General features: G+C 43.5%; 1 protein-coding gene across 2 annotated transcripts in view; it reads left to right on the forward strand.

Moving 5' to 3' along the window:
- Positions 1 to 22560, forward strand: part of LOC129860825 (synaptotagmin-2-like) — a 77178-nt gene that overhangs the window by 21583 nt on the left and 33035 nt on the right. Inside the window, exon 2 of one of the 2 annotated variants that reach the window (XM_055931626.1) lies at positions 12687 to 12747. The exons of the other annotated variant lie outside the window; for it this stretch is intronic. The gene's annotated coding sequence lies outside the window, so the exon portion shown is untranslated. The remainder of the gene's footprint in view (positions 1 to 12686; positions 12748 to 22560) is intronic. 2 annotated transcript variants of the gene reach the window in all.

The following is a 22560-nucleotide window of genomic DNA, read 5'->3' on the forward strand; positions in this document are numbered from 1 at the left end:
ACAGTTAATTATCACTATGCTCTCAGGTCAAAGCATTCACATCACAGAAGGAGACACTGAGCCCTAGAAGACACCATCGAAAACACTTATAAGTCCTGCAAATGGTAACAGCTACTTGGAAAAAGTACCTTGAAAAAACAATACCTTCTCTATGTACTGGCACTTCAGGATAAGTGCTTATTGTAATCTCTCAAGTGCTTAGAAAAGTAATTTGTCCAAGAGTCAAAACAGTTTTTCTAACGCTAGAAGGAGTCATACGTTTATAGTACTTTGTGCCCACATCAGGTGTCAGCATAATAGGCTCCAAATGAGACGCCATTACTGTGGGCTGATATAAACACAAGTGACCTTGGGAGAACCCTGCTGAGTCACTGGCTGCAGTCCTCCTCCAAGCTGCATATTCATTGGTTGTGTCTGAATACCAAAACTAGCTTATTACATACTTAAACATTTAGCAGGTACTGTTTAGTAAAAAGTATGCGGTATGCCACAGCCGCAACACAGTAGTGGCTCCTGATTGGCAGTTGACTGTGCATGTCTGCGCAAAAACCAAGCCATGAGGTTGAAGGAATCGCCTGTAGAGCTCCTAGACAGGATTGTGTCAAGGCACAGATCTGGGGAAGGGTACCAAAACATTTCTGCAGCATTGAAGGTCGTCCCCAAGAACACATTCAGTTTGGAACCACCAAGACTCTTCTTAGAGCTGGCCGCCCGTCCAAACTGAGCAATCGAAGTGAACTCTGACAGAACTCCAGAGTTCTTCTATGGAGATGGGAGAACCTTCCAGAAGGATAACCATTTGCAAAAAAATTATAAAAACCTGTTTTCGATTTGGCATTATGGGGTATTGTGTGTAGATTGATGAGTAAAACATTTTATTTAATCCATTTTAGAATAAGGCTGTAACCTAACAAAATGTGAAAAATGTATTTTTTCTTTCTGAATGCTTTGTATATAAATGTAATCAAATTGCTTAGTACACACACCGAAACGTTTCAAATGTTGAAATCAAAAAACTTGCAGAGAAAAACGTGGACAGTCGGGTGCATCGTAAATTCAGAACCGCTGGGCAGCAACATAGCTAAGTAAACTATAGCACTGACCATTGGGAACGAGATCAGAATGAGTGCTAAGGCTTGATCCAAAATGAAATAATTGATTAGGTAGCCTAGCCTACAAAACTAAAACAAACCGTTCAAATCAAAAGGCCTGATTAACATGACATCAATAACGCAGCCACATCCCGAGTCCCTGGTAACAACATTCATAAATCAGAAGATGATTTAGTTTAAAAGCTCTGATGACAAAAATAACAAAAAACACTAACGATAACGAAAATCCACTTTGGGTAAACATTATTTTTTTAATACTTATGTTTTCAGAGATGTAGCCTACGATGCAATACTCGTGATCATTTTAAGGAGAACAAAAACTACTTTGCCTACATTTGAACACCACCGCAGACGCATCAGGCATCTTCCCAATGAAGTAGTCTAGATTTGTTTTTGGCTATTTGAAAAGAACTAGGGCTACCACTTGCAGCCCACCTCTTCCACTGCATTGTTATGAAGAGCCAAAATTAGTATGCATCCTGGCATTTAAACCATACTCGATTATCTAAATGTTGCATACTATTAAACATATTTTTGTGTACTGAGAATGTGTCATACGTGATTGTGTTGTTTCCCGCTATTCGTTGATTTCGGTAGCGCACCCACATATCTTGTAATTGATCAGCTGTTGTCAAAGCTAAAAGGAGTATGATATCCGGGCATTTAAAGTATACTAGATTTTCGAAATGTCATACTCAAACGGCCTACTATTTAGGACGCAAGTATGGGTATTCGGACATAACCACTGTCTCAACCCATACTTTGCTATTCAAGGAGATGCGTTAGGTCAGATTCAAAGTAAATTGCCTGGTTTGTTTTGTCTGAGGACTGTAGTCCGTTTTACATGCCAGACATGTCTTAATTGCAAAATCATTATGTCCCCCTCCCCCTTTCGGTTGCGTGACTAGACGGTTTTCTGAGGTCGACCTGGTTTTCAGACAGAGGGAAGCAGAGTTTTATTTTTGACTGCTGGCGCCGGTTTCCTAGATTTGGTTCACAGAGAGTGTGAATGTGAATGATCCCCGTGAGCAGACACAGACAGTTTGTCTATCTCATGACCTACACTAACTCACTGACCACTCAATAACAGGGTCAGGCAGAAACTGAACCCCCTAGTGGCCAGACTGGTAATGCCAGGATACAGAACAGCAGGCTCTTGAAGGTGGGTTTCATTCCATCATGCTCTGGATATAGAAGGACTTGGTACTTGTAATGGGGTTTATATTGCTGGCAAAGTAGTATAGCTGTTCTCAGAGTACAAAATTACTAAAACTTACTTGACATTTCTGGGACTTTATAAGTCCCCTTGTCAGTCGGTTGTTGCTTTCGTTGCTTTTAGGTTGCCTCTATGACTTCATAGCATTTGAGTCTGGAGGGTTTCAGTTCCTCTTGTTATAGACATACTGTAGCTTAAAAAATAAGCAGATTGATCTATTAATCATCATGAAAAACAAGACATTCTCTATATTTGTGTGATTTTTTTCCATCATCATCATCATTTGTTTTTATATTGACTGCAGATTTGGAGTGTTCTGGTACATTAGTTGGCAGCCACCACAAAGGGGAGTAATTAATCTTAAACAGTGTGCTCATTTATCCCAGTCTGCAGCTGACTGTTTGTTTCTCTGGCACTGGGTGATGGATGGCCTTATTTCTGTACATAAGCACAGCCTTCCTTGTCTCCCACTGAAGAAGCCAGGTAGCTAGACTAGAGGGAGGCCTGCAGGCTGCCACCGCTGCCCTCCATCCACCAAAGATTTATGGCCTGCTGCTTGGTGAAAAATTGCATTTTGTTCAAAGAAGTGAAATGTGATAATCGGTTTTATACAAGTGTTGAACTTGAACAAAAAGTTATGTAAATAAAACAAAACAAAGGGGTTTCAGACGATGCAGGCATTGTATGTTTTAGGGTTTGAAGTAGAAGCCATTTTAAATCACTGAACCTCTGTTTTAGAGGACACGGTCCTTGATTCCCTGTCATGGTGTTGTGGTCTCTGCGTTCTTACTGATAAACTGGGAGGGTTGACAGTTTAGAAGGACGGGAGAGAGTAAACTTAGCTCAAGGTCAAGAGATTCTCCTAGTTTCTGATGATTCATCATATACAGAGATGAACACTGTGTGTGAGAAAAAGAGAATAGAATAAGAGAATAGTTTATTAATTGCTCTTTATAAAACACATTAAATTTCCAATCTTTAATCATTACACTTCATGAATATTTTAATATGCATCGTTAACTTCGTAATAGGCTAGCTCTTTGAATTGTTTCACAGTTGAAATAAACTCAGTTGAGGAGTTTGTAAGCCCATGATAGGAGTCAAGCTATACGGTCAGTATGCTCACTGAATTGGGCTGCAGCAAGCAGTCAGTGTATCTGATTTGATTGACTGTGTGGTATTCCCCCTCCCCCTTCCGCCTCGCTGTACTGTTCTGTACTGCCTATATCAGCAGTGTAAAGATTGGAGCCAGAGTGTCATTATGTAGGGTTGTTTCTGCTGACGGTGAAAGACACCCACTGTCAGCAATCTGTCATGTACTGTAGCCTAGCCTACACAACAACCATCATCCCCTCACATCCCTCCCACTCTGGGTAACTCTATGGATCAACACAGCAGCTCACAGAAATCTCTGTTTAGTACAGTAAGTGTCCATTTAAATCCTGATTAGAGAAGAGGGAAAATACACTATATATGCAGAAGTATGTGGACACCCTTCAAATTAGTGGATTTGGCTATTTCAGTCATGCCTGTTGCTGACAGGTGTATAACATTGAGCACACAGCCCTGCAATCTCCATAGACAAACATTGGCAGTAGAATGGCCTTAATGAAGAGCTCAGTGACTTTCAAAGTGGCACCGTCATAGGATGCCAACTTTCCAACAAGTCAGTTCATCAAATATCTGCCCTGCTAGAGCTGCCCCGGTCAACTGTAAGTGCTGTTATTGTGAAGTGGAAACGTCTAGGAGCAACAACGGCTTAGCCGCATAGTGGTGGGCCACACAAGCTCACAGAATGGGACCGACCAAGTGCTGAAGCGTGTAATGCGTAAAAATCATCTGTCCTTGGTTGCAACACTCACTACCCAGTTCCAAACACTCTGGAGTGATGAATCACGCTTCATCATCTGGCAGTCCGACGGATGACTCTGGGTTTGGCGGATGCCAGGAGAACGCTACCTGTCCCAATGCATAGTGCCAACTGTAAAGTTTGCGGGAGGAGGAATGATGTGCGGCTGTTTTTCATGGTTCAGGCTAGGCCCCTTAGTTCCAGTGAAGCGAAGGCTTCATACTACATTATACAAAGATATTCTCAATGATTCTGTGCTTCTAACTTTGTGGCAACAGTTTGGCGAAGTCCCTTTCCTGTTTCAGCATGACAATGCCCCTGTGCACATGCACAAAGCGAGGTCCATACAGAAATGTTTTGTCAAGATTGGTATGGAAGAACTTGACAGGCCTGCACAGAGCCCTGACCTCAACCCCATTGAACACCTTTGGGATGAATTGTAACATCGAGCCAGGCCTAATCCCCCAACACCGTTGCCCGATCTCACTAATGCTCTTGTGACTAAATGGAAGCAAGTCCCTGCAGCAATGTTCCAACATCTAGTGGAAAGCTTTCCCGAAAAGTGGAGGCTGTTGTAGCAGCAAAGGGAGGACCAACTCCATATTAATGCCATGATTTTGGAATGAGATGTTCGATGGGCAATTTGTTCATGTAGTGTATGTACGCCTAGGTGCGGATTTGCAAAGGTAATTTCGAATATTAGGATAAACCAATGAAAAAACTCTGGTGGAGCAAATACACAGGACGTACTGTTGACTACTGCAGTCACAAAATTATGAAAATGCACTGTTGGAGTTGATTGACAAGTATACTTAATCCTCTATATCCTATTTTTATTCAGACCACATATTTTTCTACTCTACCACACTTTATTTATACTGTACCATGATGCCAACTGGGAAGACTGATATGGAATAATGTAAAGGGAGAGAAAGCTTAACCAGCCACACACAGTCAACATAATTTTTTATTTATCCCTCTCTCGTCCCTCCTTATTTGCTCTCTCAACCCCTTCTTTCTTTGTTTACAACTCTTTTGTCAGCTGTTATCTAAGCGGCTGACTCTCTCCTCGCAGCACTGCAAGCTTCAATTCCCTGGCCTATCTGCCGTCGTACTAATCATTTTCCTGGAGAAGACTGCTCTATAAAATGGGCCTGCATCTGCACGTTGGGGTGTCATGCTGCGGTCTTCTACAGGATATAAACCTGGGAAAACACTTACCTCTGTGAATGAACCTAGCCTGGCCCAAATGGCTTTTATTTTATATGCAGGGGGGACCCTAAGACAGTATTGAATAATTATCTGAAGCATTCAAATGATAGGAATTGCTGTGTGCAAAACTGAAGCACAGTGCTGAGTCTGTGCAAGGCTTCCAGTTCTACACTCAGTTGTCAGTTTATTAAGTACACTACCCTGTTCACGTAAATGGATTGCTCCTACAGACAGTGAGTCACATGGCCGTGGCTTGCTGTATGAAGCAGGCAGACAGGCATCGAGGCATCCAGTTACTGTTTGATTGAATGTTAGAATATGCAATACGAGTGACCTAAGCAACTTTGAGCATGGTATGATAGTCAGTGCCAGGCGAGATGGATCTAGTATCTCAGAAACAACCGCCCTCCTGGTCTTTTCAGACACGACAGTGTCTAGGGTTTACCGAGAATGGTGCGACAAACAAAAAGCATCCAGTCAGCAGCAGTTAGTTGATGAGAGAGGTCGAAGGAGAATGGCACGAATCGTGCAAGCTAACGGGCGGGCCACAAACAGACAAATAATGACGCAGTACAACAGTGGTGTGCAGTACGGCAACTCGGACCACACAACTCGTCGATCCTTGTCATGGATGGGCTATTGCAGTAGACGACCACACTGGGTTCCACTCCTATCAGCTAAAAACAAGAAGTGGTTCCACTGGGCACGCGATCACCAACACTGAACAATTGAGGAGTGGAAAAACATTGCCTGGTCCGACGAATCCCGGTACCTATTGTGTCATGCTGATGGCAGAGTCAGGATTTGATGTTACCAGTATGAGTCCATGGACCCATCCTGCCTGGTGTCAACGTTACAGGCTGGTAGAGGTGGTCTACGGGTGTGGGGAATGTTTTCCTGGTACATGTTAGGTCCCTTGATACCAATTGAGCAACAAACGTTTCCGACACCTTCTAGAATCTATTTCCTGGAGAATTCAGGCTGGTCTGGAGGCCAAAGGGGATTCCGACCCAGTACTAGATGGGTGTACCTAATAAACTAGCTACTGAGTGTATATGTGTAGGCATGTTACTGAAATGTGTTCATATCTCCATGTTAAACCCCTGCATTGCAGCAGGCAGCCACAGCCCTTTCTTCTACTACAACCATCCACATCACAGTAGAGGGATTACATTTGGGCCAGATCTCTCCAGTGTACAACGCTCCACTACACACAAACTCTCTTTCACATACACACACATGCACACACACATCTCCCCGTGTTCAAAGCTCCAGAGAGCTTGGGGGTAGCTGAGAGCCTTAAAAATCTCTTCTTAGCCACCACTGCCCCGTATGAATTCACCCTCCTGGTTTGTGTGGAAACAGTGTAGTTGGGGAGAGTCACGTGTCTGTGAGGGAGAGAGAGGGAGAGAGGGTTAGTTAGGAGGAACATGGGGGATGCTGAGGGGCTCAGCGATGCAAGAGGCTGTCTCTGCTGCTGCACAATAATCTTGTTAAAGAATAGAAAGGATCTGTATACTTTGATGGTGAGTGACATTTTCAGCTGTTTTGCTTGTATGTTCCCCCTCTCTGACACAGTGTTCAGTCAGGGAGAAACAGAAAAATGATATGATGTAGTATTGGAGTGATAAGTGATTACACAGTAGGCTGCTGATTCAGAACACAGATGTAGTGATGTTATGTATGACTTATTACAGCTCCATGTAGTAATCACAGTACAGCCGTCACCATTGCCACACAGCAAATAAATTAGAATGGTAGTCTATTTCCCCTGCCTCGACTAACCTTTAAGTAAAAAGAAACGGCAACCGTGTTCGACGATGGAATTCTATATGGTGAGATATGATTCATACAGTTCCCTGGCGTAACTGGATTAGTATTGAACATAACTCCGTTTTGACATTAAGAAAACTATGTTGGCCAACTCTAAAGATCAAAGAGAAGTATTACTCCTATTTTGACAGTTCATTAAAAGTAAATCCTTCCTCATTTCTGGCTTGTGCCCTGGGAGTCCACCTCTAAATGGTGGTTAAACCCTCCGGAGGCATCCAGCAACCAAAGCAAAGTGAAATTGTCCTGTTTACCAATAGCCAATTAAAGACAATCTCAGGCTCAGGCCCATCGTTGTTTGTTTTTCTCTGGGTTACTGTCTTCCCCAGAGGCTACAAATAGGAGGGACTGATCCAATTATCCTCAGTGGGAAAGAATGAGAAAGCAATCCCCTTTGAAGTGATTGTCTCACAGATCTGCCACATTAGGATTGATTTTGCCAAGATCTGTTGTGCACCAACAACTACCGTAATGTCATCAAGGTGATAGTAGCTGCAAGCATTCGTGGTAACATTGGCCAATGGGTAATATTGTAATGTTTTTATGAGAGAGAGAGAGAGAATACATCAGCTCTACACATCTTCTCTCGATACTTTGCTCTGCTGCAGCCCATCTTTTCTGTGAAATAATGATTGTTGCCTTTTAGCTAGAGGTCTGAGTATGGTCTCGATGAGCAGTGAGCTAATGGTAGGACATGTTCTTCACCTCTGTCACTCAGCACCTGCAGCTAGCCATAAACACCTCAGAGCTCAGACAGTTTCACAGGCGGCTGCGACACCACTATGGGCCTGGTGTAGAAGGAGGACTGTGTGGCTCAGTCATAACTCACTGTACTGGAACCTGGAGTTCTGAGCAGTCGTCTACGACCCATAAACTCTCTCTGTCAGCAGCAGCACACTGATGCTGGGCTAGCTGCTTCACTCATACATTTGTGACATCATATTCTGAAAGGTTTTTGATTTGGATATTACACTAGTATGTGACTACTGGCCATCTTGTTCTTGATACTTGATACTCTCGCTGCAGTGGCAGTGTGTCCATGTATGCGGATGACTCAACACTATACACGTCAGCTACTACAGCGACTGAAATGACTGCAACACTCAAGAAAGAGCTGCAGTTAGTTTCAGAGTAGGTGGCATAAAGCGATAAGTTAGCCGTAAATATTTCTAAAACTAAAAGCATTGTATTTGGAACAAACACTCACTAAACCTCAACTAAATCTTGTAATAAATAATGTGTTGAGATGACTAAACTGCTTGGAGTAACCCTAGATTGTAAACTGTCATGGTCAAAACATATTGATGCAGTAGTAGCTAAGATGGGGAGATAATAAAGCGAGGCTCTGCCTTCTTAAAACCTTTTGTCAATAGGGGGGCGCTATTTTCACTTTGTAAAAAATGGTGCCCAAATTAAACTGCCTCGTACTCTATTCTTGCTCGTACAATATGCATATTATTATTACTATTGGATAGAAAACACTCAAGTTTCTAAAACCGTTTGAATTATATCTGTGAGTAAAACGTAACTCATTTTGCAGCAAACTTCCTGACAGGAAGTAAAAAATCTGAAATCGAGGCTCTGTTCCAGGGCCTTCCTATTAATTTGCCTTGAAATCTATGGATATACATGCGTTTTCCGTTCTCTGCGTTTGGTGAAGATGGACATCTTCGCGCCACTTGGCTAGCTAAGGTTGCTAATTCGACAGGCGAAGGTGACATTCTAAAACCAAACAACGATTTATTCTGGACAAAGGACTCCTTGTACAATATTCTGATGGAAGCTCAGCAAAAGTAGGAACCATTTCTGATGTTATTTCGTATTTCGGTGGAAAATGTTTAGTTCTATTTTCCGCCCTCATTGCAGGCGCTGTCTCGCTATAACGTAAGCTGTATGTCGTGCTAAAGTTATTTTAAAAAATCTAACACGGCGATTGCATTAAGAACTAGTGTATCTTTCATTTGCTGTACAACATGTATTTTTTAGTAAAGTTTATGATGAGTTCTTTGATTAGATTAGGTGACTATCCAAAATATCTCAGGATAATTTTGTGCAGTTTGGCTACGTATTCAAATTGTAAAACCACGATTTGTACCGCTAAATATGCACATTTTCGAAACAAAACATATATGTATTGTGTAACATGATGTTATAGGACTGTCATCTGATGAAGTTTGTCACGGTTAGTGAATAATTTTATATATTTTACTGTTTTTTTGCGATCGCTACCTTTGCGGTGAATGAATCCGGTTGTGTGGTTGGCCATTGTGGTAAGCTAATATAATGCTATATTGTGTTTTCGCTGTAAAACACTTAAAAAATCAGAAATATTGGCTGGATTCAAAAGATGTTTATCTTTTAATTGCTGTACACCATGTATTTTTCATAAATGTTTTATGATGAGTATTTAGGTATTTCACGTTGCTCTCTGTAATTATTCCGGCTGCTTTGGTGATATTTTTTATGGTAGCTGCAATGTAAAACTATGATTTATACCTCAATTATGCACATTTTCGAGCAAAACATAGATTTATTGTATAACATGTTATAAGACTGTCATCTGATGAAGTTGTTTCTTGGTTAGTGACTAATTATATCTCTATTTGGTCGGTTTTGTGATAGCTACCTATGCGGTAAAAAAATTGTGAAAATATGCGGTTGAGTTTTTTGCTATTGTGGTTAGCTAATAGAAATACATAATATGTTTTCGCTGTAAAACATTTTAAAAATCGGAAATGATGGCTGGATTCACAAGATGTGTATCTTTCATTTGGTGTCTTGGACTTGTGATTTCACGCACGCACACGCACACGCACGCACGCACGCACGCACGCACGCACGCACGCACGCACACACACACACACACACACACACACACACACACACACACACACACACACACACACACACACACACTATACAGGGGGTTGTGAGGTCACACAGTGTGTTGTGAAATCTGTGAATGTATTGTAATGTTTTTTAAATTGTATAAACTGCCTTAATTTTGCTGGACCCCAGGAAGAGTAGCTGCTGCTTTGACAGCAGCTAATGGGGATCCATAATAAATACAAATACAAATAAATACAAATACAGGAAGAGAGACAATGGAGTGATGACTAAGCAAATATTTAACATAACTATTTTCTCAAGACTGCACAGAATTAGACTGAATAAGATGTCCCTTTGGATGTCTTTATGATGCACCTAGAGCAATTAAATTTTACGAATCATGAAATGAATTGTTTAGCGAAATAGTGGAGAAAAATAGACCTTGAATGAAAGACTCTCCAAGGTCTTTAAAATGCTAATGTGGCTGATTGACTGAATATTAATTCAGACAGATATTCTGATGGATCTTGTGATAGCTGAAAATGTACACAAAGAGCCAATGTTATGCCATACATATCCTGTGTACAATAGATTTTTCTTGCACTGCATCCTGACGGATTTTACAGGATTCTGACACTTCCTTTTTCAATGTATGGAACCCACTTACATTAATAACAAAGTGGGTCAGCTTGTGCTTCTTAGGAACTAATCAATCATTCCAAGTGTTCCTGAAATCTTGCATCGACAGATCCCACAAGTCTTAAGAAATATGTGTCTGTGTGAATAGCTCTGGGTTATTGGGTTTATAATTAAACCCAGGCCCAGAGAACATGCCCATTCAGGTTTACACTCAATGCCAAATATCTGTCCCCTTCTGGCTCTGGGGGGTTGTAGGAGAACCCATTATTAAATGTCAGAGCTCTGTCCAAAAACCTGAGAGCTGGAGAGGCTTTGTTGGGAATCTTCCCCACTGGCCTGTTGTCTCAACTAGATTAGTGGATTAATGGAACAATCACTTACTGTAGCTCTATCCAAAAACCACACAGAGACGTTGAGCACACGTTCAGTACATGCAGTTGAAATAATGTGTGTGCGCATATGAGTGTGACTGTGCATGCTTGCTTCCGTACCTACCTCCTTCAATGCATTTATTAGTGCGAGTACGTCATCAGCCCACTAAAATATTTATGCACGACTAATGTAGTTAATTATACAGTGGACAGAAAAGTGATTCTCTCACCAGAAGTTGGGATCGCGAAGGGCATAGTAACATGAATAACATTTAAGTGTTTCTTATTAGAAAATGGGTGTTTATTGTTAGAAAAGTCCAGGTAGACCCTCTCTGTTTCAGTCAGCTTTCTTCTGTGTGGTGCTTAATGAAAATGACCCTGTGCCCTCCATTTGGTGTGTAGGCTTCTGTTCTGGGCCAGGCTGGGTTGTATTGGGCTGTTGTTGCTGGGTCTGTGGCAAAGGATCTGTGGGGGTGGGGAGGTGGGAGGAATAGCCATAACAGGGCTGTCTTGGTCCTAACCTGCCAATCACAAGCCTCCTCAGCGATACCACCAGGAAATAATTCTGCATTACATTAATTCAATAAATGCAGAGAGCTGTAATAAGAGGAAGGAGAAGCTTCCAGCAACAGCAAGCACTCATTAGTCCGCCTCTTTGTACCAGAGTGGCCTCCAAGCATACATCAGCATGCCCAATGTGGGACAGAGACAACTGTCAGAACCTCTTAGAGCGTACAAGTTGATTTACGTTGCTTAACAGTTCCAGAGTGTATGCAGTCCAAATGATTAGTAAAGATGGGAGAGCAATATGTGAAATACACATATTTTTAGGTAACTCTTTGCACTCAGTTGCTACTGTGAGTTGCTACGCAGTTGCACAATTGCTACTGTGAGTTGCTACTCAGTTGCACAGTTGCTACTGTGTATTTATACTGCCATTACTAAAGTAACAAAATTTTATTAATTGCTATGGTAATTGCTTTGTGATAAACAGTTGGGAAGTTTTGGGGGAATCTCCATCATATTGTGACAGTAGAATGTGGTGAGGGGGATTGTAATGATCTGATTCAGATATGGACCATACTGAGCAGATAGACACACTGAATGTCCTGCCACTTAGCCTGTCACACACCCAGATACTTCAGAGAGTGTTTCATATTTTACCCAGTGCCAGAATGGAGCTGTCCAGGGCTGAAACAGACATTTTGATGCTTCAATGAGATTTCACTCTGATTGTTAGTCCATCCATACTTTAATACAGGGGTAGGCAACTAGATTCAGCCACGGGACGATTTTTGTCAGAGCAGATGGTCGAGGGGCCGAACATAGTCTAAAAAGAGATTTCTATTGTAATTTTATTATAATTTCATATCTTGATTACATTGAGACATGATCACATATATCATTTTATTTTATTTGTGGGAATACTTGGGAACAGATTTCCTACATTAAACAACATTTTTGCTGGATTTCTGGTGATTTTACTATCAATTATTACAATTTTGTCTACTAAAAACTTTAAGGGGCCCAAAAAAATACTTGCAGTCAGGTTTTGGCCCGCCTGTTGTTGACCTCGGCTATAATTTAACTGTGTCATTCAACTGATTATTTTCATGTTTCTTTTCTAGATCTGCTTGAATAAGACAACATTCTCATTGTGATCGTGTGGCTACCTATCAAGATTTGGCTGTGAGTATCTGGCTAAGAGGGCAGAATATTGGCATAAAAAGTGTATTTGCAAAGCTGTAAATCTTTAATAAGGGCATATCTGGTGGACTGAACTCGCCAGATAGGTTGCTTATTGGGAGAGAGAAGAGAGAGGGGATATAGAAGGAGCAAGAGACAGAAATGATTTATTGAGTGCAGTCCTTCCTCAAGATGAAGCCGTCACTTCTATCGCTGTGATTAGTCCTGGCCTCTTTAACCAGAGACAGTTCACTGCACAAACATCGTTACATGCTTCCCCTCTACTCAAACCTCCCTCAGAAAGATCATCATCTCTGTTAATTTCAGGAAGCCTCCACTAGTCTTTAGTCTTCAGTCTCTGCTGTAGGCTACACTGTGGGCATTGCCCAGACGGTGGCCTGTCTTTGACTGGCCACAGTGTGCTAACTGCCAATGTCACCTGACATAGCATTCTGATCAAGTTGGCGCAAACCACTGAACTGACTGAACCAGTTGATGTAATTGATTAATGAATTACTTATCTTTATTAGAGAGTGACTGATCAATTGGTCTTGACATAGAGTATTAATCAGTTAAACAGTTTCCTACACTCTACATCATTGAGGGGATTCCAGGGTTCTCTTGTGTCAATGCAAATTATGATGTTCCCCTTAAGGAGCAACCATATACATTGCATTCGGAAAGTATTCAGACCCCTTGACTTTTTCCACATTTGTTACGTTACAGCCTTACTCTAAAATCAATCTACACACAATACCCCACAATGACAAAGCAAAAACAGGTATAGAAATTTTTGCAAATGTATTAGAAATACAAAAATGGAATGTTTTTTTTTTTTATTAGGATCCCCATTAGCTAACGCCATAACGCTAGCTAATCTTCCTGGGGTCCAACACCAATTAACCAGACATTACAAACAACCACAATCAAGACTTCACAAACGTTCCACAAATAGACAATACAGATAATTAAAATACCTGACAGGAAACACATTTAACATTCTGTAACGGCTTTCTTCCTGGGATGAAGGAGAGGACCAAAATGCAGCGCGGCTAGTGTTCAACATGATTTAATAAAGAAGAGACAATAACGTGAACACTATACAAACTACAAAATAACAAATGTGAAAACCGATACAGTTCTATCTGGTGCAGAACACAAAGACAGAAGACAACCACCAACAATCCCCAACACAATACAAGCCACCTATATATGATTCTCAATCAGGGACAACGATTGACAGCTGCCTCTGATTGAGAACCATATTAGGCTGAACACAGAAACAGACAAACTAGACACACAACATAGAATGCCCACCCAGCTCACGTCCTGACCAACACTAAAACAAGCAACACACATAAGAACTATGGTCAGGACGTGACAGTACCCCCCTCCTGAGGTGCGGACTCCGAACACACCCCTAAATCTCAAGGGGAGGGTCTGGGTGGGTATCTGTCCGCGGTGGCGGCTCCGGCGCAGGACGAGGACACCACTCCACCATTGTCTTTGTCCCCCTCCTTAGCGTCCTTTGAGTGGCGACCCTCGCCCCCGACCCTGGTCTAGGAACCTTCACAAAGGTGAGAGGAGAGGTAGCTCAGGACAGAGGGGCAGCTCCGGACTGAAGGGCAGCTCCGGACTGGAGGGCAGCTCATGACTGAAGGGCAGCTCATGACTGAAGGGCAGCTCATGACTGAAGGGCAGCTCATGACTGAAGGGCAGCTCATGACTGGAAGGCAGCTCATGACTGGAAGGCAGCTCATGACTGGAGGGCAGCTCATGACTGGAGGGCAGCTCATGACTGGAGGGCAGCTCATGACTGGAGGGCAGCTCATGACTGGCTGGTGGCTCTGGCAGCTCCTGACTGGCTGGCGGCTCTGGCAGCTCCTGACTGGCTGGCGGCTCCTGACGGTCTGGCGGCTCTGGCAGCTCCTGACTGGCTGGCGGCTCTGGCGGCTCCTGACTGGCTGGCGGCTCTGGCGGCTCCTGACTGGCTGGCGGCTCTGGCGGCTCCTGACTGGCTGGCGGCTCTGGCGGCTCCTGACTGGCTGGCGGCTCTGGCGGCTCCTGACTGGCTGGCGGCTCCTGACTGGCTGGCGGCTCTGGCGGCTCCTGACTGGCTGACGGCTCTGACGGCTCCTGACTGGCTGACGGCTCAAGCGGCTACTGACTGACGAACGGCTCTGACGGCTCGGGACAGACGGGCGGCTCTAACGGCTCGGGGCAGACGGATGGCTCAGATGGTGCTGGGCAGACGGATGGCTCAGATGGCGCTGGGCAGACGGATGGCTCAGATGACGCTGGGCAGATGACCGACTCTGACCTGCTGAGGCGCACAGTAGGCCTGGTACGTGGTGCCGGAACTGGTGGTACCGGACTGGAGACACGCACCTCAAGGCAAGTGCGGGGAGCAGGAACAGGGCACACTGGAATCTCGAGGTGCACTATAGGCCTGGTGCGTGGTACCGGAACTGGTGCTACCGGGCTGAGGGCACGCACCTCAGGGCGAGTGCGGGGAGAAGCAACAGTGCGTACAGGACTCTGGAGACGCACAGGAGGCTTGATGCGTGGTGCCGGAACTGGAGGTACTGGGCTGGAGACACGCACCACAGGGAGAGTGTGTGGAGGAGGAACAGGGCTCTGGAGACGCACTGGAGGCTTGGTGCGTGGTGTAGGCACTGATGATACTGGGCTGGAGACACACACCACAGGGAGAGTGAGTGGAGGAGGAACAGGGCTCTGGAGACGCACTGGAGGCTTGGTGCGTGGTGCCGGAACTGGAGGTACTGGGCTGGGGCGGGAAGGTGGCGCCGGATATACCGGACCGTGCAGGCGTACTGGCTCCCTTGAGCACCGAGCCTGTCCAACCTTAACTGGTTGTATGCTCCCCGTAGCCCGACCAGTGCGGGGAGGTGGAATAACCCGCACTGGGCTGTGTTGGCGAACCGGGGACACCATGCGTAAGGCTGGTGCCATGTACACCGGCCCGAGGAGATGTACTGGAGGCCAGATATGTTGAGCCGGCTTCATGGCACTTGGCTCAATGCTCAATCTAGCCCGGCCAGTGCGGGGAGGTGGAATAGCCCGCACCGGGCTAAGCACACGTACAGGAGACACCGTGCGCTCTTCCGCATAACACGGTGTCTGCCCGTACTCCCGCTCTCCACGGTAAGCATGGGAAGTGGGCGCAGGTTTCCTACCTGACTTCTCCACACTACCCATTCTTCCCCCCCCAAGAAATGTTTGTGGTTTCTTCTCGGGCTTTCTACCGCGTTGTCATGCTAACCTCATTCGCCGGTATCCCTCTGCACATTGCTCCATGGAATCCCAGGCGGGCTCCGGCACTCTCCCTGGGTCAACCAACCACCTGTTTATTTCCTCCCAAGTGGTGTAACCCAGATCCGGCTCCCGCTGCCGAGCTAGCTCCTCAAAACGCCGCCTCCAGCTCTGCTTTGGGGCATCGATACTCCTCTGGCTCTGCCCAGGGTGCTTTACCGTCCTGCTCGTTCTCCCATGTCCATTCCTCCTTTCTCTGCTGCTTTCGCTGCTGCCCGTTGCCATGCTGCTTGGTCTGAGTTTGGTGGGTGGTTCTGTAACGGCTTTCTTCCTGGGATGAAGGAGAGGACCAAAATGCAGCGCGGTTAGTGTTCAACATGATTTAATAAAGAAGAGACAATAACGTGAACACTATACAAACAAAAAATGTGAAAACCGATACAGTTCTATCTGGTGCAGAACACAAAGACAGAAGACAACCACCAACAATCCCCAACACAATACAAGCCACCTATATATGATTCTCAATCAGGGACAACGATTGACAGCTGCCTCTGATTGAGAACCATATTAGGCTGAACACAGAAACAGACAAACTAGGCACACAACATAGAATGCCCACCCAGCTCACGTCCTGACCAACACTAAAACAAGCAACACACATAAGAACTATGGTCAGGACGTGACACATTCAGTTGATGCTTTCTATTTGCTGTCCAGTCATATGGTCTATCACATTAGATGTTCTTTTATTTTTTTATTGGAAGGTGGATTTACTTTTTGCCTGAGAAATATGGATTGGTAAAAAGTTCCATTCAGCTATAGCGCAATATAAAACTGTAGATTTAAGGTGATTTGTCCTTGGCTTGAGTTGTTTTAGCTGCCCTGAATTTGCCTGTCTGGTTTGGTGGTTATGCGTGTTGCTAGTATGTACTAATTGGACTGAAAAATACTGTGTTTAAAAAAAATATAACATTCCTGAAGAAAATCAGAAGACTAGATAGTAATTTGTTTTTAACGTGAAGCCATGAAAGATTGTGATGCATTTTAATGATATTCATTCGGTTAGAGCAATGAAGAGCTAATCTGGCAGCCCTGTTTTGAGCGATTGAGCTTTTTCATATCTTTCTTTGCTGCAGATGACCATATAACCAGACAGTACTCTAAATGTGATAGGATCAGGGATTGAATCACCTGATTCAGAGTGCTAGATGTTACATACTCTGAACATTTTCTTGTAACAGCAATTCCCTTACCCATCTTAATAACAATATTATCTATGACACCTAGTAGTTTTGTTTTTTTCACTTGCTCTACATGTATTCTATTCATCGACAAATTCAATTGGGGGTCATCAGCAGGCATATATCTTGAACCAAATACAATACATTTAGTTTTAGAAATGTTCAACACCAATTTGTTCATATCAACCCACTCAGACACCATTCTTAGTTCACTGCACAGTACATCTGTTAGCTCATTACATTCTGATGCTGCGCTATACATTGTAGAGTCATCAGCATACATGACCACTATTGCTTTGTTCATAACTGAAGGTAAATTATTAGTAAAGATAGAGTAGAGCAGTGGGCCTAGGATGCTTCCTTGAGGAACACCACAATGTATATCTTTACTATTTGAAAAGCTACCATTAAAGAACACTTTTTGCCTTCTCCTGGATAGATAGCTTTCCATCCAGGATAGAGCTGCATCCTTAAAACCATAACATTTTAGTTTTCCTAGTAACAGTTCATGATCAATTACATCAAACGCAGCACTGAAACCCAGTAACACTGCACCAACTAACTTCCTATCATCCATACTCTTTAACCAGTCATCTGTCATTTGTGCTAAGGCTAAGGCCGTACTCGTAGAATGCCCTTCGTTGTATGCATGCTGGAAAACCCTTATCAGATAATTACATGAGAAATAATCCTTGATTTGTACAGACACAATTAAAAAAAATGTTTTACTTAACTCTGGCAGCAAGCTTATAGGATGACTATTAGGACCAGTAAATGCAGAATGTTTTATCCTTAGGTAGTGGAATAACCTTTGACTCTACAGATTTCTGGGCACACCCCATACATCAAGCACTTATTAAAAATATGAGCGATTGGTGTATATATTTGGTTAGCTGTAACTCTAAGCAATTTGGCGTCTAGGTTATCTGTACCAAGCGACTTGAGACAACAGCGTTCTTTTTACCTCTTCCCTTTCTACTTGATGAAATTTGAACATGCATTGCCTCTCCTTCATGATACAATATTTTATAAGGGTATATGACATGGAGCCATCAGTTCGAATCATAGCATTCCTCAACTTGTCCACTTTGCCTGTAAAATATTAATTAAAGTAGTTTGCGATCCCATAATAGTGTTCAACGTTCTCCACAGCTGTCACGCCCTGTACATAGAGAGGTTTTTATTCTCTATTTTGGTTAGGCCAGGGTGTGACTAGGGTGGGCATTCTAGTTTCTTTATTTCTATGTTTTGTATTTCTATGTTTTGGCCGGGTATGGTTCTAAATCAGGGACAGCTGTCTACCGTTGTCTCTGATTGGGAATCATACTTAGGCAGCCTTTTTTCCTTTGGTGTTTGTGGGTAGTTGTCTTTGTTAGTGGCCTGTATAGCCCTAGTAAGCTTCACGTTTGTTTTTGTTGTTTCTTGATTTGTTGGCGACATTCTTAATAAAGGAAAATGTACGCTCACCACACTGCACCTTGGTCCACTTCCTCTTCAGACGAACGTGACAACAGCTTTTTCCCATCACCCTTTACTTCATCAATTTTGTGCTGATGGAATCCCTTCTCTTTCCTTTGTTTAGCTTGGTCACAAGATTTCTTAATTTACAATAACTTTGCTTGACAAACAAAGTACCAGATTTATCTGCTACTTTTTTGGCATCATAATGTTGAATCATTAAATTTCTCAGCTCATCATCAATCCATGGGGCACCATTTGACCTCACAGTGCATTTTCTTAAAGGGGCGTGCTTATCAGCTATACTCATAAATAATTTCATAAACAAACTTAGTGACATTTCAGGATCATCCTTACTACACACTTCTAACCATTGCACATTCTTAATCTCATCGACAAATGAGTCCTGATTGAACCCTCTGTAGGACCGGCGGTAGATTATCTAGGGCCAGCCGTTGGTATTTTAGTTTTCCTAGTGAGTGCAACCAAGTTATGATCACTACAACCTAGTGCCACTGATACAGCTTTAGAACAACGTTCAGCCATGTTAGTGAAAATGTGATCGATACAAGTTGATGATGTAATACCAGACCTATTAGTGAACGTTCTGGTTGGTAATGTCATAACTTGGGTTAGGTTACATACATTGGCAACAGAAATAACTTTCTTTCTCTTTGGACAGTTTGTATTCAAAAAATAGATATTCATATCTCCCCAAAAATATATTTCCCTATTTTCATCCAACATTTCGCAAATTACATCAAGATATTTCACATCAGCACTAGGTGGCCTATAGCAGCAACCAACTAGTATAGGTTTCAAATGTGGTAAATGCACCTGTACCCATAGTATTCAGACCCTTTACTCAGTACTTTGTTGAAGCACCTTGGGCAGCGATTACATCCTCAAGTCTTCTTGGGTATGACGCTACAAGCTTGGCACACCTATACCTGGGGAGTTTCTCCTATTCTTCTCTGCAGATCCTCTCAAGCTCTGTCAGGTTGGTCTCCCCAGAGATGTTCGATTTGGGTTCAAGTCCGGGCTCTGGCTGGGCCACTCAAGGACATTCAGAGACTTGTCCTGAAGCCACTCCTGCGCTGTCTTGGCTGTGTGCTGAGGGTCGTTGTCCTGTTTGAAGGTGAACCTTCGCCCCAGTCTGAAGTCCAACAAAATGTTGACATTTTTTGTCTGAATAGAGATCTGAATACTTTCCGAATGTACTGTCTTTCCCCTGTGATATGTGTTGGGAAGGCTATTCTGAAAATATACTTAACGAAGCTACCAATTACTTCACACTGTAAGAAGTTAATCTACACTTAAGCTTCCCTTAAGAAAAATATAGTTTATTAACTAAAGTTACTTTGAAAATGTAGTTCACTACATCCAAACTACTTTGTGAAAGATTATCATATCTAAATCTGAGGTGGGGCGAGGTGGGGCGTTGTGGGATTATTTAAGATACTCTTTGAAGAGGTAGTGTTTCAGATGTTTTCAGAAGATGGCTGAGTGGGAGCTGCCCTCCCGTAGGGGTGGGAAGGCCGAGAGACCAGAGGTGGCAGAACGGAGTACTCAGTTGGGGTATAGGGTTTGAGCAGAGCCCGAACGTAGGGAGGGGCAGTTCTTCTTGCTGCTCGTTAGGCAAGTACCATGGCCTTGTAGTGGATGCAAACTTCGACTGGACGCCAGTGGAATGTGTGGAGGATCAGGGAGACATGGGAGAATTTGGGAAGGTTGAACACCAGACGGGCTGCAACATTCTGGATAACTTGCAGGGGTTTGATGACACAAGCAGGGAGCCCAGCCAACAGTGAGTTGCAGTAGTCCAGACGGGAGATGACAAGTGCCTGCATTAGGACCTGCGCCGCTTCCTTTGTGAGTAGGGTAGTACTCTACTGATGTTGCAGAGCATGAACCTGCAGGAGCGAGTCACTGCTTTGATGTTTGCAGAGAATGACAGGGTGTTCTCCAGGGTCACGCCAAGGTTCTTTGCAATCTGGGAGGGGGACACTGTTGTAAGCACAATATAATTCACATCAGTTCCTATCTCACGGGCATAGCAGGTATCCATACAGTAGTGTTATTATGTCACTTCATCAACAGAGCAGGTTTTTATAAGGTAGTGTCTAAAGTTACCTCATCATAGTAGGTATTTATAGTATATATTATGTTACTTCGTTAGCATAGCAGGTATTTATATAGGAGTGTTCATGTTACCCCAGAAGCACAGCAGGCATTTATATAGGAGTGTTCATGTTACCCCAGAAGCACAGCAGGTATTTATATAGGAGTGTTCATGTTACCCCAGAAGCACAGCAGGTATTTATATAGGAGTGTTCATGTTACCCCAGAAACATAGCAGGTATTTATATAGGAGTGTTCATGTTACCCCAGAAACATAGCAGGTATTTATATAGGAGTGTTCATGTTACCCCAGAAACATAGCAGGTATTTATATAGGAGTGTTCATGTTACCCCAGAAACGTAGCAGGTATTTATATAGGAGTGTTCATGTTACCCCAGAAACGTAGCAGGTATTTATATTGGAGTGTTCATGTTACCCCAGAAACGTAGCAGGTATTTATATAGGAGTGTTCATGTTACCCCAGAAACATAGCAGGTATTTATATAGGAGTGTTCATGTTACCCCAGAAACGTAGCAGGTATTTATATAGGAGTGTTCATGTTACCCCAGAAACATAGCAGGTATTTATATAGGAGTGTTCATGTTACCCCAGAAACGTAGCAGGTATTTATATAGGAGTGTTCATGTTACCCTAGAAGCACAGCAGGTATTTATATGGTAGTGTTAATAATGTTACCTCATCAGAATAGCGTCACGTCTCTCTTCCTCTTTACCATTAGCAAGCGTGCCGAATGTCATTTACCTATTAACTTCAGTCTATGCAGCCCAGCATAGGGCAACCTGTCATCAGCATCTGGCTCCAAGGAGCATTCCTCTGAGACGAGGCCATAACCCAAACTATTCAATACAATTCCATAATGCATTCTGTTTGTCCTTCAGTTAAGCCTGTACTTGACGGAATTACTATTTTTACTACATGTAGTTCACTACTCCCCAGCACATATTTCATGGTTATCATAGTTTATTTATTTAACACTGCAAACATATTACCTTCCTAAAAATATGCATCAGCTAATGAATTAGATGGATATATTTTCACCACAAGATACTCAAATGTATTCTACATATCATCAATCCTAATTGATGAATGGCACTACAATAAACACCTTTAGAAAATACAGTCAACTGTACCACAGACAGGCGTGATCAAACCCAGAGTCCCATCTGCCCAAATGTCACTGTTTGTCTCTGAGGCACACAGAGGAGCCACATTGTGGTGTTATGAGGAAGAGGAATAGGCGATACGAGCCGTGTGTGTGCGTATGAGTGAGAGAGAGAGATATAGCGAGACATGATTGACTATAGGATGGCGACTTTATGTGCTAGTGCACTCCTCATCTCCAGCAGGCAGGCCCTGCCCTGCACTCCTCATCTCCAACAGGCAGGCCCTGCCCTGCACTCCTCATCTCCAACAGGCAGGCCCTGCCCTGCACTCCTCATCTCCAACAGGCAGGCCCTGCCCTGCACTCCTCATCTCCAGCAGGCAGGCCCTGCCCTGCACTCCTCATCTCCAACAGGCAGGTCCTGCCCTGCACTCCTCATCTCCAACAGGCAGGCCCTGCCCTGCGCTCCTCATCTCCAGCACACCTGATTAATCAGAGTCATTTCCCTGAGTGATGGCAGCCTGGAGCCTCAGGGGCCCAGTGAGGGCTAATAAAGCCCAGAGGAGATCACCGCCTGGAAGGACAGATACTGCTC

Source organism: Salvelinus fontinalis, chromosome 8 (assembly GCF_029448725.1).
Source record: "Salvelinus fontinalis isolate EN_2023a chromosome 8, ASM2944872v1, whole genome shotgun sequence".
Classification (NCBI taxonomy): Eukaryota; Metazoa; Chordata; class Actinopteri; order Salmoniformes; family Salmonidae; genus Salvelinus; species Salvelinus fontinalis.